Source organism: Lissotriton vulgaris, chromosome 2_1 (genome assembly GCF_964263255.1).
Source record: "Lissotriton vulgaris chromosome 2_1, aLisVul1.2, whole genome shotgun sequence".
NCBI classification, from domain to species: domain Eukaryota; kingdom Metazoa; phylum Chordata; class Amphibia; order Caudata; family Salamandridae; genus Lissotriton; species Lissotriton vulgaris.
This window is the reverse complement of record NC_141687.1, coordinates 610,783,239-610,799,575: the sequence shown is the minus strand read 5'-3', so window position 1 is coordinate 610,799,575 and position 16,337 is coordinate 610,783,239. Positions and strand designations below refer to the sequence as shown.

At 44.6% G+C, this 16,337-nt stretch overlaps 1 protein-coding gene across 2 annotated transcripts in view; it reads left to right on the top strand.

Annotated features, from left to right (window-relative positions):
* Positions 1 to 16,337, top strand: part of SPOCD1 (SPOC domain containing 1) — a 1,145,204-nt gene that overhangs the window by 706,626 nt on the left and 422,241 nt on the right. The gene's annotated exons all lie outside the window — the stretch shown is intronic.

Here is a 16,337-nt window from a genome sequence, read left to right as displayed (position 1 = left end):
CTAAAGAAGAAGGGAAAAGTGATTAAAACGTATGGCGGTGCTCCATGAGTAGCCATAATTTTGGTGAAGCAGTTGTAATTAAGTAGTATGAAAATACAATTATTAGCAGTCACTTTAGGTGACGGACAATATTGTCATACATGCAAATTGTTGACAAATAAAATTAAAAAGATAAGGAAGATTCTTCCATAGCTTCCGGTAGGAACAAGAAAAGCGGTAGTGACAGCCTTAATACAGTCAAAGCTTGACTACTGTAACGGACTATTGGGAAATGCACAGAAACAATGCTTTAAAAAACTCCAAAGCGTTCAGAACTCAGCGGCACAACTTCTTTCTAACATCCCTAGGAACAACTCAATCACCGCGGAAATTCGAAAGCTGCATTGGCTCCCAGTGGAGCAACTGATTAAATTCAAGGCACTCTCTTTAGCCTACAAAGCCTTGAGTCAAAAAGAAGCTGTTTACCTGGTACGAACCCTCCAGACACCTCCGTTCCTCCGGCACTAAACTTTTGTGGGTGCCAAAAATCCACACCGTACAATGGGGCGGTCGCAGCTTCCATTTTTATACCTCAAAGCTCTGGAACTCTCTACCTTTTGAGCTCAGAAGCGCCCCCACTCTGATCGCCTTTAGAAAGGGCCTGAAGTCCTGGCTATCCAGAACTAGCTGTCAGTGTATTCCACCGCTGTCCATAGCGCCAAGACACCTCCGGGTATACGTGCGCTTTATAAATTAAAATAACATAACATAACATACATTATTGTGGTCCAATCCTAAATCAAGAAGGAATATTCAGGTTAGCGTTTTAGTTGCCTCCACTAGAAGTAGTGACATAAAGAGTAAACAAATGTGAGGCACGTTCTATGAACAGTAATAACAATTTATACAAAAATCAGACAATCAGGTAATAAGAGCATATGGAAACAAAATAACGCTGTTGACCATGTGGTACATTGGTACAGCTGATAAAACGATTAAAGTGGAGGGGGACTGGTAAGCCACAATGTCTGTGTTGGGAATGATTCCAGGTGGAAGGATAGAGTGAGTATCCGTGAGGTGTGTATTCCCTCGGGCTGCAGAAGAGGAGGTTCAAACAACTGAAAAGGACGTGAAGGGTATGGATGAGGGTAGGAGAGTGTCGTATTCCATTTATCCAAAGTGTTCAAACCTTGTTCAATAGTATTAAGATGGGCTATCCAATGGCATTCGCAACAGTTTAAAAGTCTATGGATGTAGCCACCTCTTCTGGGGATGGAAGGTTGGTCTATCATCATTCGGATGATGTCATTCTCATTGTGATTGTGTACCTTTTTCCTTCTCTCCCCAGCACTGCAATTGAACTAATGTAACCTGGTCCTGACGATGTCAACTCCCATAGTGGAACTCTTGATGCCCCTACCCACGGATACCCTATACATCTAAAATTGATTTCTCATGTCATTTATTGTCACGGTATCCTGAACATGTAAATCATGGTTTTATCTCACTTGCTGTTGCGCCATCATTCTCACTGTTTATACCACGTCATGTATCACTTGCGCCGTCATCACACTTCACGAGCACTTGTGCACAGTATTTTGTTGGTTACATGCCATTGAATGTAACACAGTGCTACCGACCCATGTGCTTGAACATATGAAGTTAATATGTCCAACATGCCTACTAAATGAAATATATTCTACATTTACATGAAATGTTTCCCCGGTTTCTTTACTTTACGGATTAAATCCTGTGTAAGTAACTGTGTCATTACACATGTATGTATAATTGTCACTGGAAACGATAACCTTTAAACATTGTTATTTGCTACAGATTATTGCCCTGGTCTCTTTAGGGTTCATGGGCTACCTCCTGTAGTCTGTTGCTGCATTTCAAAATTAGACTGATAGACCATTATTGGCGGTTATGTTGGCGGCTCCTCCGTCCATGAGTCCATCTGTCTCCATTACACCTATTAGTGAAGTACTGGTGATGGGCCGGCCAATGATTCCAGCTGTGCATGCCCAATCAGCACCGGGCCATCACTGACAACGGTTGCTCTGCCATCTATTTTTATTTTTTAAACATATTTTTATTAGCATTCATTATAAAAAAAAAGTTGCATGAGAGCAACCATTTACCCATTACAAACTCACAGGCGTTTGCACTTGCTATTAATCAGTTAGTGTCTACCTGAAAGATAATAAAACATAAACATATGTGTAGTAGGTCACATGATTCAACAAAGATCATATTGCAACAAATTATATTAGCAAATAATACATAAATGACAGTAACTATATCCAGGTAGTCATCCTACAGCCTAATAACACCTTCTTAGTTATATACGTGTTTGAACTCCATCACTTTACTTTGCAATAATGGGCTGCTCCCTGTAGAGAACCTCCAACTGGAGTTGCAGTAGCTAAAACACTAAGAGAAATTACATATTATAAACAACAAATGAAACAAAGCTGACTTGAGGGTCCAATCGTCTATCCGTTATATATTGCAACACAGAGGTCTTCGTTCAGAATGGGGCATCAGTCCATATTCTCCAGCACCTGGGAAGGGGAGGAGGGAGGTTAATGAAGGAGCATGTCTGTAAGTAAGTCCCAGTGAACCGGGGGAAACATTCTAAAGGGAGAGGAAACAAGCCCATCCAGCCTGGGTCCCGCTCTCCCAGTGGAGGGATGTTTCTTTGTTTGAAATTGAAGTTAAAGTTAGCCTCTCAGTCACCTGTAATCTATATCCCCCATTATTTTCAGAACCAGCCCAGAGGCCTTCCTCAGACTCTTCCGCTTATGGGGTCTTCTTATCCCTCTGGCATCTTCTCTAGTCAAAGCCCTCTCCTCTGACCAGGCCCACCTTGTGACATCTCCCATCCAGACCACGATCGCTGGGCTCAACCCAGAGCGCCAGCGCATTGGTATTCGCCTCCTGGCCAGCGCCGAGCCAGGTCTATGAACCTGGTACCAACTGTATGTGCCTGCGGATTGGGGAATAACCCATCGCTCTACCATCTATAACAAAACTAACTGCTTTCCTGACGGCAATGCCTCGGAGATTTATGATACCTGCTGCACCCTCGGCTACACCACCATTGAAGAAGGTACTGTGGACAGCACCAACATTAGCGAATATACCGTTGACGGTCCCACCATCGATGACAGGTAAGAAGAAAGCTGTTTCATTTCCACTGGTCCCAGACCCAAAGTCCTTGCTCCCTGAAGACTTCTCGCCTTCTGAAGTACCTGCAAAGTTCCTGTACACAAAAAGTGAATCCCAGGACGAAGGACCCATCTGAGCAGCCACTAGTCCTAGCCTGCTTCCTGGAAAATGTCAAGCATGAAGAAGCTGCCCTTAGATGTTATGAGGAAGAGGATTTTCACTGGGGATATGGACGCCCTCAATATGACAGACATTATGATGACCACCGGTGGTAGGAGTTATAGTGGAATTTATCTGTGAGCCGCTTGATTTGATAGAACACAGTTATACAAGGTTTCCAAATATTACATCTCATGTGTCCAGATTCGGTACTGATGCCTCAACTACCACCTCTGCTATCTCCTCCTCTTATCACAGATGTTGCCTCTACCAGAGGTGGTTCTGCAGGTGGATGTGGATCCTTCAGATGGGGAAGATGAGAGCATTCATTAAGATGGAGAGCTCTTTGAACACTCTCCTCACCATCTGGTGACCGAGATGATTACATCACCTCAGCAACAAGTACATCTACCATGCCTCACATCGACTCGCCATTGAATGATATAACCTATTTCTATTCTCTATTGGAATGGATATCAAAACAATTTGACCTACCAGTGATTTACTACATTGTATTGTTTCCTCTATGAGGCAAGGAAACTGCTGAATGCAACCCTGGTCGTCTTTCACATCTGAAAGAGTGATGTAAATATCTTGCAAGTATCTGCTTCAGGCATGGTCTCTAGACTGGAAAAAAATAAAGCACACCAGACAGCTCCCCAGCATGTCTCATTGTCATCTTAAGGCTGATTCTGTTGTGATGTATGCTGCTTAGTGTTACTGCAGAACCCATCTTTGTCCTTAAAGTAGAGTCAGAAGATGTATAATTTTACGAAAAATATATCCACCTTTACAGTAACTTGATTTAAGACAGAAAATTCCATAGATATATTTAGCAGGTTCAATTGCCGAATGTAGGCCTACCTGGCTGAAAGAAAGAAGCAGGAAGGAATTGCAAGTCTACATGAGTGTGAGAATACCACTGTGACCATATAGATGGAGCTGTAAATGTGGCCAGTACAAACTTCAAATAAATGGTATGTGCTATGGTATTATAATTTAAAGTTTGGGTGCACTTTCCTTCCTTTGGACCTGACGTGCAGCACTGAAGTTTGAACATGCCTTTGGATATCAACCACCTCGTTGTAAAGCATGTGGACAAAGTCTTCCTTCATCTTTCTTGATCAGGCCTTAAATATGCCATCACTAAGGTATATTTGATGACTATCTTGAGGTTCAGGGGATCACCCAGCATTTCATCTCTTCTATCAGCAAGGATAATAAAAGAGTTTTTCACAGGTTTGTTCAGAGTTGGTATGCCTGTCAGGCTTTCTCCTCCTTACAGGATATAAGCACTGTCTTTAATGAAAGGTCCATTTGAACCTAAACATAACAGCTCTAATGTTAGTCCTAGCTTCATCCAAGCATTTATCATCACGCCTCATTTCTTTATGATTTGGCAAGGACAGTCCAAGTTTATACTGAAGGTGCTTTTTGACTGTCATCTAAATGATACAGTTTTGCTTCAAGCTATTTTTTTAAAAGCCCATCACAAGTGCAGTGCGAGCACTGCACTCCTTGGCCGTTCAAAGGTGTTTGAGATTCTAAACCAGTTGAACAGAAATATTCAGAAAATTGGAGAAGTTCTCGATAAAGGACACCTACTTTCAAAATAATGGATAGCCAGATGGATCGCCACATCTATTGTTTTTTTGTTACCTGAAAGCTAGTTGTCCCTTACAATCTTAAATATCAAATAATTGAACCATTGTGATGAAGCTAGACAGCACTTTATTCAGGAGTTCATTTATTGGACAATTGTGGACAGCTAAATGGCAAGGTTGCCATACCATCACAAGGCAGTAGTTTGTGGATATTAATTCTCCATCAGACTTTGATGGCCTAGAGTTGATAGAGCATCTATTCATTAATCTCTTAAATACGGCCGTTGACACCTTCTGGACGGCTGCACTACCTTTCAGTGCAACTATTGGGAAATCTTGATGGATGCCCTAGAAAAGAAAATGCTTCTAGTAAAAATCCCAGAAGTATTTTCTTTCCTAAAATCAAAGTTGGGAAACGAGCGAGAAGCTTACCTTGGGCCCCGAGTTTGATTTGTTTTGCTGCATAGCATAAGCATGCTCAGCAATCAACGTGAAAGTAGACTGCACTAACCGAGTGATGTACTTTCACTTTTAATCGGTGCCACAGGGCATAACTCTGAGCACTAATCTCTGTGGGAGAGGCAGCGCTGGGAAAGAGACCACTTTCCAGGTCAGTCTCCCCCTAGTGGATCTGTACTTGGAATTGCCATCTGAGGATGAGTTCTAAGCATGGATTTACCCCACTAGACACCAGGAAGGTTTTTTTTTTATAGGAAAAGCATCCCCTTGGAACAGGGACAGTGCTCTCCCAACCCTTTCTGTCACCCCCTAGGGGGTGGGGGGGAGGGCAGATTGGGAGGTTTACCCCAGTGTATCACCCTGGGGCAGGGGGGGGGGTGAAATGTCCACTAAATACCATAGATTTGAAAACCAGAAGGATGATGGCAACCCACTCTGGCATTGTGCAATTCCCCACATTGTCTTTCTGCCCCACTTAAGGGGTCTGATAGGATGGTTTGCCCGCAGTCTACATCTCCAGTGGGACATGGGGTGGAAGGAAGCTACAAAGTCTATTAGATACCAGGGGTTCTATTTTCTGAGTGGCTCGTGGCTAAGGGCCAATGCTGACCCTCCCCACCCAAAGCAATAACGTTTTTCTGCCCCCCTTACTCCTAGTGGCAGATTAAGGCTTTTAACCCGAATCTGCTTCCCTGGAACGGTAGAATCCCAATGGACATCACAGATTTCCCCATGGTGGAAAAGTACATGGATGGGGTGGTGCAACCTGGTATTGCTCACCTCCCCAGATGGGAAATGCAGACTTTCTGGTCCCTATGGTGGGTTTGTCCCCAATCTGCCCCAGGGAGGTAAAAATTGATAAACACTAGGGATTTATTTTTGGGGGTTTGGCAGGAGCAGCCTTTTTGGCTAAAAGCACTACTCTCTCTTCCAACCCAGGGTAAAACAGTCTTTCTGTCCAATCCCCGAAGCTCAGAGGACAGATTGGGGGGATTTCCACATGTCTGCTTCCCTTACCCCAGGCAGTAAAATGCCCAAGAAACAACAGAAATGTCTAGTAGCGGCTGGCATCTACAGATGCAAGCGCAAAAAAAACCAAAACCAAAAAAAAATTAAACACTTACCAGACATGTCCTCCGCTCCAGAGCTCCTCTTTCCTCGACTGCAGTGTGGGTACCTGAAAACTCCCTGGCCCAATCCTGGCGCTGCTTACATGCTGTTCACCAGCATGAGAGCAGTGCCCTCATTTGAGGGAGCAGCCTCTCTTGCTGCTCCCCAGCATGCTGGAGGCCTTCAATTGCTCTCACCCCAGCTGTCTTAAGACAGTTGGGTTGAGAGGTTTTAAGTGTGCATGTCGGACTAGCCGTCGCAAAATGGCCAGCCAAAGAGACATGCGCACGTTAAACAGTGCATAGTTAGCCCTCTGCCTACCACTCCTCTTCGGTGCCACTCAGCAGGCCCTGCCCCTTCTGACGCCCTCTTTTTATACCTCCCCAACTTCACTCTTATTCTTTCTACTGCCCCGTCTCTTCTCCCTTACTCACAGCGTCCAAGTGTTTAGCCTCTTAAAACAACACTCTATGGCTCCAGAGACATATTTCTTTTGGAAATGTATGAAGTCTTTGTTTAACTTGCCAAATATATATTGGTTATGATCCTAGTAATGGATGCAATTAATGCTTGATTTTCCATCCACCTTTTATCTATTCTTCCCTTAGATGCCCCAATTTCAAGCCTACATATCAGGGACATGTTTTTGTCATAGTACTACCCCTTTTACCTAATCTCCCCACTTTATAATAAAAACAGTACCAACACTATATATTGTATTTCTTAAAAAACAAGACATAACGCTTTAGAAGACTTTCGTTAACCTATATTTCAGAACTATTAACCAAACTATGAGTTACAACAAAAAACAAATTAGAATTAATCACATAGGTGAAACCTATTCAATTAACTAATGCTTGTTGTGATTTGGTATAAATCCGTTCAGTAGTTTTAGAGATATTAAAGGACAAAAAATATAGATATCTAGGGATGCAGAGGGATGCAGATCCTTCCACGGGAATCTGTGGATCAAAGTAAAGACCTCATTGGCTGGCCTCACCTTCACAGAAAATTTTCTATTATTGGGAAACAGTCCCAGGGGCTCAAATTTGGGCTGTAATGGTTATGAAGGGGTCAGGGTAGAGACTCTCTGACCCCAGGCGGGCGGGGAGGTTGATTTAAGTGGGATTTAAGCATAAAATGGTATGGTAAAATGCATCAATTTTTTTTTTTTTTTACATTTTCCAAAATCCAGTGTTCCTCCTGTGCTCAGAGCGATCTCCATCCCCTGTGGAACTGTGATTCCTAAGACAGCCCATCAGAGTCCCATCCCAGTTGTCCACCACTGTGCATACGCGCCTCCTGGTGCATTACTTGTTGGGGCATAAAGTCCCCTTGGATGCTGATGGTCGTTGGGGGCCAAGATCCTCTCCTTTTTACCTCCAGTACGTCCCACACAGGGGGATTGCTGAGAGCTCGTCGGATGCCCCGCCCCCCTACTCCACCATTCTGTAAACAAGCCCCCTGACACACTACTGGTTTGGGGATGAAGTTCCCTTGGATACTGAGTGTTCTTGGCGGCCAATAAACCCCCCTATTATCTCCAGTAAGTACCACACAGCAGGATTTTTGAGAGGTTATTGGAGGCTCTGCCCCCTTTCACAGCCATTCTGCAAATGCAGATACTCTGCAAATGCACCTCCTTGCACACTACTGGTTGAGGGCTAAGAGGCCCTGTCCCCTTTGTCCAGCACTCTGCGAACACACCTCGTGGCACTATACTAGTTGGGGGATGAAGTCTCCTTGGATGCTGAGGGCCCTTGGTGGCCAAGAACTCTTCCTTGCACACTAACATAACATGTTTATTTGTAAAGTGCACGTTCACCCCAAATGGGGTATCTTGGCACTGAATAGCAGATGTTTATTGTTACCCAACTCAATGGTACTCATTTTATCGACCGTAGATGGATGAAGGGCCGAGTGGACCTGCCAGGATTTGAACCTGTGACCATGAGGTTGAACACAGGCCCCTGCAGTGGATGCATTAGTCCACTGAACCACCAGACCGGCTACTGGTTGATAAAGTCTCTGGGGATGCTAAGGTTCCTCGGGCCCCAAGAACCCCTACTGCTACGACAAGTAAAAACTCACACAGCTGGATTGCTGAGAGGTCATTGGAGACCCTACTACCTTTATTTACCCAATGTACAGACCAATACAGCCACTCACACACCCATAACGTCACTCACAACCCCATTAACACACCCACATAGCTACTCACACACCCACTCACAAACCCATACTACTTACAAACCCACTCACACACCCACACAGCTACTCACACACCTACTCAGACACCCACATAACCACTTACACCCCAGTCACAGACCCATACAGCCATTCACACACCCACACACTGACATATAAAGCTACTCATGCACTCACTTTGAAAGGTTAGAGGTCACATTTTGGAAATAAAATTAAAAATCCTTAGAAATTCTCTCACCAAAGGTTAGAGGTATGTTATAGTTAGGAAATGAAATTAAAAAACCCTAAGAAATTTACTGTAAAAACACAAAACCAAAGTGTACTGGGGCGTTATAGTTAGGCTCAGATTTCACTCGTACAAAATCAGGGAAATTCATTCACCTGAGCCAACTATAACTTACTCCCCCGCAAGGCATTGCTTATGACTTCACATATTACATCAGTCGTGACATGATCAGTGCACATACACTAACATACAAGAATAAGGAACACAGAAGTAGAGAAACAAATATATAATGAGTTAAATGTTTGACCACTGAAAAACTACATCATACCAAGAACTTAATTGTGAAAGGAGGGCAATTATTCCTTTGACTCGCGAATTCCCCTCTGTGGCTCTGTGCCTTTGGAATCCTGTTGGGCTGCTCTCCCCATGCCAAGACTGACAACGGCTCGCCGGACCCGCTCCGCGGGTCCTGCATCGCAAAGTAGGGCTGCGGGGTACATCTGGACCTAGTGGAGGTGTGCAGCGACTGGGGAACTCTGGGGGATAGTAGCAGGGCTGCGAGCGATAGAGGGGGGACTCCATCTACCAGGAGTCCCTGCCTGGCCAATTTGCAACACCTGGCCCGCTCTCCCTGCTAGCCCCGCCCCCTGCGCACAGACCGGCATTAAAACGTCTCTGCCTGCTGTATCGGTGGATCCTTTGACTCGCGAATTCCCCTGTGTGGCTCTGTGCCTTCTGTAATCCTGTTGGGCTGCTCTCCCCTTGCCAAGACTGACAACGGCTCGCCGGACCCGCTGCGCGGGTCCCGCATCGCAAAGGAGGGCTGCGGGGGGCATCTAGACCTAGTGGAGGTCTGCAGCGACTGGGGAACTCTAGGGGATAGTAGCAGGGCTGCGAGCGATAGAGCGGGGACTCCATCTACCAGGAGTCCCTGCCTGGCCAATTTGCAACACCTGGCCCGCTCTCCCAGCTAGCCCCCCCCCCTGCGTGGCCCACTTCCGTTATTAGCAGAATCTACATCCACTGCGCGGGAGCGCGCGGGAGCGCGCGGGAGCAGCGCGGGACAAGGGCGGGACCGTCTACGGCCGTCAGAGGCCGGTTGAGGCTGGGCTAGTACATTCCCCTTGGTTTGTTACAACGGTGATCTCTCTGCTTGTCTTATTGTTACTTTTAGTCTCTCCCTGTGATTATTTTGACATCTCTGGACGGGGGTGTAATGGCTGCTCAGACATCCAAGGGAGGCAAGGTTGGCGATAAACCTAATAGTGGTAGCATTTTGGGTACCCTGGACAATTATTTCACAAGGGTCTCTGTTGCACTTGAACACCAGATAAGTGCTGTTGAGAAGAGATTATCAGCTGAAATCTTTTCGAAAAGTTCTTCTCTGGGGGCAATCCAGCACTGTACCACGCCTGAGTCCCGTATAAGTCAACGGCTAAGTGATTTGGGCTTGCCCGAGTCCAGCATTGAATTACATTCTCTTGCAAACATCCCAGAGGAAAATAACTCCCTTATAGTGCCAGGTAGTGGTGATCCAGTAGAAATTCCCACTTGCATATCATCTCCCAATGGCTCTCCGGTTTGTCTGGTAGTTGACTCACCGCCTTTAAATAAAAGCCACTGGCAAAAGGAAAAGAAGGGGGGGTGGTACGCAAAATAAAAGAGCTAAAAGGTCGAAACCCACAAAAAAGGGGAATAAGCCTGTGGGTGAGGGGATTTGTATAGAGACTGATAACACACTTCCCTCTCCATTACTCCCCCCCAGTTGCACATGACGATGGGTCTTTGGTTGGGCAGGTTGAACACCTGCTTCGTTCCTTTTGACTCCCTATTATCGAGAGGCTGAAACGAGTAACTGCGACTCTGGATAAACTAGAAATCTCAGTTAAGGATAACTCTCAAATGTTACTCTTCCTGACTGATGGAAAAAGCAAGGGCAAACTTCCGGCTGCTAACCCAGATAAGGTGGTTACCAGAAGTAGTCAAGCACCTTCTACCTGTAAATCTCTGCATAATGGAAACAAACCAGTGGCAAATAGAGATGTTGCCCTAGGCAGGTCAGGCGCTAAAGAATCATGCCCAGATGTATCTAGTGCACCGAAGGGTGCATCGCAATCTCATCAGGAAGTTCGGCCTGAACCTGATAGATCCGCTTCTGGGTATTTGGTTCCTAACAATTCTGATTTAGTTGTAGGTAATCAATTTACTCTTAACTTACTTCCCCAAAGTACCCCCTTAGTAGTGATTATGACTAATGTCTCCCCTCTTCGAGCTGGCTTGACCGAGGGGTTCTACCAATTGAAGTCAAAGGTCTCCCACTGGTTCACAAAGAATCTAGAACAGGGCCATGAAATAGGATGAGACATACTCAGGGTCCGTATAGAGTAGGATGGGTGGGTCGCTCAAGGAAGACCAGAGAGGGTGACTGTAAAGTTATTAATTTTAACAACCCGAGTACAGTTGGTAGAATATTAGGGGAGATAGAACAGCATTCATTAGAGAGGGGACAGGGTATTGAAGTCGTGCCCCTTGGGTTCTTCTATAGACCAGGTACTCAGGGAAAACCCTTCCATAGGCTCCCCCCACTGATGAATTTCCCTAATCAAACTCATCCTATGGGAAGACATGGGGTGCGACCTCCACCTCATGTGATTCTATCTGGTCGTTGGTATGGGGGAGATTCCAGATATAGAGGGGGAGTTGAAATAACTAATAGATTCAACGTCCTCTCGGGGCTTAGTGAATGCGACTGACTTGTTCGCAACCAAGTCGACAGCATCCCAGAGCACATCACCAACCGCCCACAAGATCATTAACCCAAGGGGGTGGTACCAACTAAGGGGAATTCCAGGACAGTTGAGTATACTGATAATAATACAGTCCCTGATGTAACCCCGCAAGGAACTCACATGGAACCGGCAACAAATGATATTGAGGGTGTAGGAAGCTTGGTTTCCTGGAATATAGCTGGTATCCGCCCTAAGCTGGAGTCCCAGGAATGGGTAGATTTTGTAAATTGCTATGATGTATGTATGTTCCAGGAGACTTGGATGTGTGAGCCATGTTTTCTCCCAGGGTATCTGAATTATTCAATCCCGGCAACTAAAGGTCAAAACGGTGGTCCGAAGGGTGGCCTGATTATATGGGTACGCCAATGTATGCCCTTTTCTATCAATGTGGTTGAGACTGGTAGTAACGATATCCAACTTATAAAAGTGAGCATGGGCCTATCTGGGAGTCTGGATATATACAATGGATATGCCAGGGGCTCCAACGGGGGAAAATCAGTAGTTCTTGCGGCTCTGGTCTCCCTACTTGAGACATACTCCATGAATAATAATATCATTATTGCCGGAGATTTTAACCGTACATTTGAACCCCTGGACATATGTGATGATCTAGCTGGGATGGACGAGGACATGATTTGGGGTGTTCCTAAACTAAATCTGGACCCAATCAAACGCTGGCCTGAGGATATTTTATGTTTGAATGCCATTTGCCTGGAAAGGGGCCTTATGGCTCTAAATGGGCGAACAACGAGTGACAAGGAGGGAGAATGCACTTTCGATAATGGTAGAAACAGAAGTAGGATAGGAGTAGGATAGATTATGTTTTGTGCAGTCTTCAACTATGGAAGGGAGTTAACGATATGGAAGTAAAGCACAGGTTGGAAAGTGACCACGACCCATTGTGTTTAACCCACAAATGGTGGTGGCCCGCAACAGGGAAGCCCTCTAAAGAGGGGATTGGTGTTCCCCTGCCCACATCCTCTAATGACATGCGACGGCTAAAATGGCCCACGGTTTTGGCTAGTATAGACACGGAGGTGGATAAGGCGATAATTGCCCTTGATCAAATAAAAACAGCCGTTCCTGGGTCTCAAGAAGTCACTGCTATACATGATAATCTGTTTTGTGCTATCAAATCTCATTTTCAGAAACCAGGTAGGAAAACCAATAACGTACCTCCCAGTTCTGCGAGGTGGTACAACGCTCAGTGTAGGAAAGCCAGGTTAGCTTTGGGAACAGCTATTAAAAATAGAGATCTATTGGCTACCCGTTGTGCAAGAAGGTCTTACAAAGATTGTATAGCCTCTGCTAAAAGAGCATGGGACGAGAAGCATTGGAATGAATTAAGGGAGGCTAGTAAGATCAAAGATTCTAAACTCTTCTGGAGCATTGTTAAATGGGGTAGTGGTGGTCTATCCAATTGCCCAGATAACAACGTTAGTGAGGAGGACTGGGTCAATTACTTTAAGCCTCAATTTGCTGATAGCCACCCCGGTTCTGAGATGGAAGATTTTATGGCTGTTTATCCTAATGGTAACTTTGTTAGTTATGGCGAAGTAGTGTTGGCCCTAAGTGCAATATCAAGAGGAAGAGCTCCCGTATTGGATGGGATCCCGGCGGACCTTTTCATTAATGACCAGGAACGTTGGGGCAAATATATCCTGATTTTGATTAATGCTGTTGCTAAGGGTGCAATTGTCCCGTTATCTTGGAAGGGTGCAATCATTATCCCTGTACATAAGAAAGGCGACAGGGGTTTGCCGGGGAATTACAGACCCATAAGCTTGATAGCTACCATCCAAAAGGTGGTGGGGAGGATGGTGGTGAACAGGCTCATGGTCTGGGTGGATGAAAAAAATGCATTATCCCCTTATCAGGCTGGGTTCCGGAAGGCCACTAGTACGGTGGACCAGGTCTTCTGCTTCACTCTGCTACGGTGGCGAACAGTGGTGCTGGGCGGGGGCAGCCTGTACGCCGCTTTTGTGGACTTGCGGGCTGCCTTCGTCCTGGTTCCCAGGTCAAAGCTGTGGTCAGTATTGTGGAAAATGGGTCTACCGGAGGATTTACTGACCCTGGTTATGAGGTTGCATGAGGCGAATTTTGCCAGGATACAGTGGAGCAGTCAAGGGGAGGTCACTGCGGACTTCCCGGTTGAGCGGGAAGTTAGGTAGGGGTGTGCCATGGCCCCCCTGCTATTTTCCTTGTTTATTAATGGAGTAGTAGATAGAATGTTGTTTGCTAATTTAGACACCCCTTTTTGGAGGACATTAATGTTCGCCGACGATACTCTCATTATATCAAAGACCCCGAGTGGCTTGCAGAGTGCCCTTAATATTTTTGAGGAATTCTGTGGGGAGCATGGTCTTGAAGTCAACGTGACCAAAACCAAGTTAATTGTTTTTAATCCTCACCGTAATTTCCGATCTAGGCTAACAAGAATCAGCGCCCACTAGAGGTAGTCAAAGCTTTAACCTACCTTGGTATCTATATAACCAATGATCTTAAATGGTCCCAGCACATTGATCTAGCGGCATTAAGGCATAGACAATTAGCTGGAGCTTTAGGGGCTGAGCATAGAAAGTCAGAAACTAAAACAATTATGCCAGCCCTACAGGTTTACGAGGCAAAAGCCCTTGGCTCAGCACTCTATGGGGCTGAGTTGTGGGGATTTGGAAAACTTGATTCCCTACAAAGGTCCGAAAATAAGTTTTTTAGGACAATTACGGGTCTTTCCAAAAGCACCCCCCTTCTCCCCCTTAGATATGAGCTGGGCAGAAAGGCAGTGGCCGATTTGGCAAAGCTTCGTCCGATACTGTATTGGAGAAGACTCTGGACCACTCCAGAACTTAAGCACTATGCCGAAGGTTTTTTGGCGTTAATATGGCTAAAAGACCTCAGATCTTTGTTGTGTTTGTTGGGTCTCCAAACTCTTTGGGATAACCCGTCAGGAGCACTATTTCCTAGTAAAATTACTGTAAAGGCGTTGTACTGGAATGATATGACTGAGCGGGACTGGAGAAAAACTGATTCTAGATCTATGGCAGGATGTTATTTGGACTCTAAAATTTCTCCCGATTACGAACCTTACTGGGACATAATAACAAAGCCACGGGAAAGGAAGCTCCTATGCCAATTGAGGATAGGTACTCTTCCACTAAGGTCACTCACTGGCATGGTTCACTAAACATTTCTTGCCCCGCGTGTGGATCTGAAAAGGAGACTGTTGGGCATTTTTTATTCGCCTGTCAAGCCTATGCTATCCCCAGGCAAATTTGGTTAAAACCTGCATGTAAAAATCTATGCACCAAAAGTAGTATTGTAGCTATGAGAATTATTTGTGCTAGCTCATGTTTGCCATTGGCTATAGCAGTAGCAAAATTCCTGGGGTGGGCATGGTCTATTAGGAATAAATTGGTAGTCGAGTAACTGTTTATAGAGGGTGAGTTTTACTACTATAAGATACTTGATGTCGCTTGTATTTTATATTGTATACATATATGTACATGATTCCTTCCCAAAAATTCTTGTTTTTACTTGTCTGAGGCAATCATTTAATACTGTTTTAATATTTTGTATGTATTGTGCTTTTATGAGAAATGCTCGAATAAAGCCTCTTTGAATTTGACTTGAATACAATTTGGGCTTCTGATGTAGCACAATACTACCCAGAGATCTAAAAGAGATAAGGAAATAAACTAGTCTAAAGCAATAATGTTTGGAAAGTATTAGAAATTAATTTGAAACACATTTCTGGTCACATGACAATGAAATTGAATAGAAAACTAGCTAAGAAATCAAATCACGAAGCAACACATTATATGATTGGTCAATAACATTAAGTGGGCTATAAACACAGTCCAATGCTACTAAATACCACCAAAAACCATAGAGATACTGCTGACTGTTGGAAAGCAATAGAGTTCTGTTTTTCTTCAGGGACATAACAGAGAAATTGAAGATGATTCCTCATTGGCTTCATCTATATATATTTCTACCTAAAATAGGTACATTGTATATGTATATATATTTTTTAGAGTGTTTCTTAAAGCGCTTACATGACACAGGGGTATCAGAGTGCTGTACATAGGGTTGAATAAAACAAGATGAACTGTATAGACACAGATACCTCTAGAGTAAAGAGCCACATTGAGCTCTTGCAACAATTATCATAATTATAAAACCGACAGTCCATTAAAAGTCTGTTAGTCATCGTAGCTCTAGTTACTTCAAGGTGGGTATTAGCTGCTGCTCTGAAACTATTCAGAACCACGTACCCAGAGGATCAGAGAGTTCGAGGGTTCTCCAGTAAGCGACGTGCCTCTTACCAATCTAGAGGTTGCTTGCATTGAGATGTCACTTGTGACCTGTCTCTCCGAAAGACTATGCCATGAATCTATTCATTAAGATCTTTTTTACCTCTTTTTTGAAGAAGTGGATTGATGAATTTGTGTGTACCTTGGGTGGTAAGGAATTCCAGATCCTTGGCGCTGCTCTAGTGAAGGATTGCTTGTATGTTTTTTCTTTCGGAATCTAGGAGGTTCCAGCTTAAGAGAGTTAGCGCTTCTTGGGTAGCATATGAGTTGTAGTTAGTTAATTGAAGCAATGTCGTTATGTGGCCTGGCAACAGCTTTG